Source organism: Microtus ochrogaster, linkage group LG7_11 (genome assembly GCF_000317375.1).
Source record: "Microtus ochrogaster isolate Prairie Vole_2 linkage group LG7_11, MicOch1.0, whole genome shotgun sequence".
In the NCBI taxonomy this organism is placed as follows: Eukaryota; Metazoa; Chordata; class Mammalia; order Rodentia; family Cricetidae; genus Microtus; species Microtus ochrogaster.
The window spans coordinates 25,847,616-25,849,734 of record NC_022032.1 but is presented as its reverse complement, the minus strand read 5'-3'; positions in this window follow the sequence as shown (position 1 = coordinate 25,849,734).

Below are 2,119 nucleotides of genomic sequence, written 5' to 3'. Positions count from 1 at the left end.
TAGAAATGACTCAGTGCAGTGAAGAGAGTCGGTCCAAGTGTGTGACCCATGCGGGATGCAAAGGCAAGGGTCGTAGTGGTGACAATGAGTAAGGCCTCTGAGCCTTGCACCATAACTCTTCCCCAGTGGCTTTGTTACTACCCTTTTTTTTTCTCTTGAACAATACTTGATAATTGTTCTTATTGTATAGTTTTGTATTAGGTTTAGAACTTTCTTGTTTAGACAAAAAGGGGCATCTCTGTCCATGATCTTGGACTATCTGGTCCAATAGAGGTGATGCTTCTTGTCTGCTGACATGATCTCTTACAGGGAAGAGGGGTGGTCATTCTCTCTTGAGTGGTGAAGACGAGGCAGTGGCATTAGGCAGACTATGATTGGTCCCCAGCTTTCTAAGGACTCTGCAACTAGATATATCATATCCTCTATTTGTAAGTGTATTTCCCCCTTTTATCTCTTAATAAATCCTTGATATCAGATGCTTAAACAGATGCTTGTGGATTTCTCTTAACACTAACTATTTATTTATGTCCACTTTTATATCCTCCATAAGAATTTTGCAGTTTTCCCCAGACTGATTTTTTATGTATTGCTGTTAGGTTTTTTTTTAAACTAATTATATCATTGCTTTTAATGTCATTTTAATCAGATGTGGTAAGTCATTTTCACTGGCAACTTAATTGGATTGAGAAGTGACTAAGAGATTGGTAAAAACACATCTGTAGATGTGTCTGTGTTCAAAAGCATTTCAGAGAGTTTGTGTATAAATGAGATCATAACTTTTAGGGACACATTTCTTCATCAACACACCATCAACATATCCTTGCGTTTCTCAGTTACAACTTAATGACACCAACAGAACATATTTCCAAGTGTTCCGTTTACCAACTGAACCTTTTGAACATGTATTACATCACCTTTATATAAGCATGACCCAAACTTCATCCATCGTCCTTCCTTCTTGATTTGTGTCAAATTAAGCATGTGTACAAATGTACTCCTTCACTGAGCATCTTCTGGAATATGAATGCCCTAAAATGTAATCTTATATGAGTCTGTCCAGCCTTCCCAAATAAAATTGCCACACTTCTGTTCAAGAGAGTATTGCTTTGGAAATCACACTCACGTTCCACAATCTGCTATCAATATTATTTCTTCATTCATTTGCTATTTATTGGGTATGACTGCTTTGGCTTTGTAAGCATCAAGATGAGAACGCATTGCATTCCTTATGAGAGGACTAAGTGGGCAAGACCAACCTTGAATGTGGGCAGTCTGATTCATAGGCTAGAGGCCTTGCTGGAGCAAAAGGGGGAAAATATGGAAAATTCCACTAGTGTAATGTTCTCTCCTGGCCACTCTGAGGTGAGCTAATCTGCCCCATCATAACCTCTCTGCTATTGTGCACAGAAACTCTGAAATTGTTAGCAGATTTGCCCTGTATTACTTATTTCACATTGTGATGGTTCTTATTGCCATCTTGATTGTATTAGTAAATAACGGGGGGATTTAAAAAACTAGTAAATAATTAGGATCTAAAGAAAACATTTGAGGATGGTTGTGAGGATATTTATAGAGACAACTGGATCACGAGACACTGACTTACTGGAATAAGAATATACCATATTCTTATAAGTATATACCAATATACTTATGAAGATTGGTATAAGAAAAGAAGGTAGAAAATGAAGCCTAACTCAGAAATGAGTCAATTTGTGTGTTTGGGAGCTGGGCCTTCCCTGATCTAGTCCTGTATTTCCTGCGTGATTTTGGTCTGCCATAATATAACCCTCTCTGCCTGCTGACCTTCCCGTGACAGACTGACCTCTGACACTGTGAACCACAATAAGTAATTTCTCTTCTTAAATTGTTGTCTCCGGTGTTTTGGTCAGTGACACGAAAAGTACCTCATAGAGAAAACAGATACCAGTGAAGTGGGGCCACTGTTGTAATTAAACCTGTGCGTCAGGCCTTGAAGCAGAAAGAATTTAGATGAGTGTGGGAAAAGATGCAAGAGAAAGCCTAAACCGGGCGGTGGTGGCGCACGCCTGTAATCCCAGCACTCGGGAGGCAGAGGCAGGCGGATCTCTGTGAGTTCGAGACCAGCCTGGTCTACAAGAGC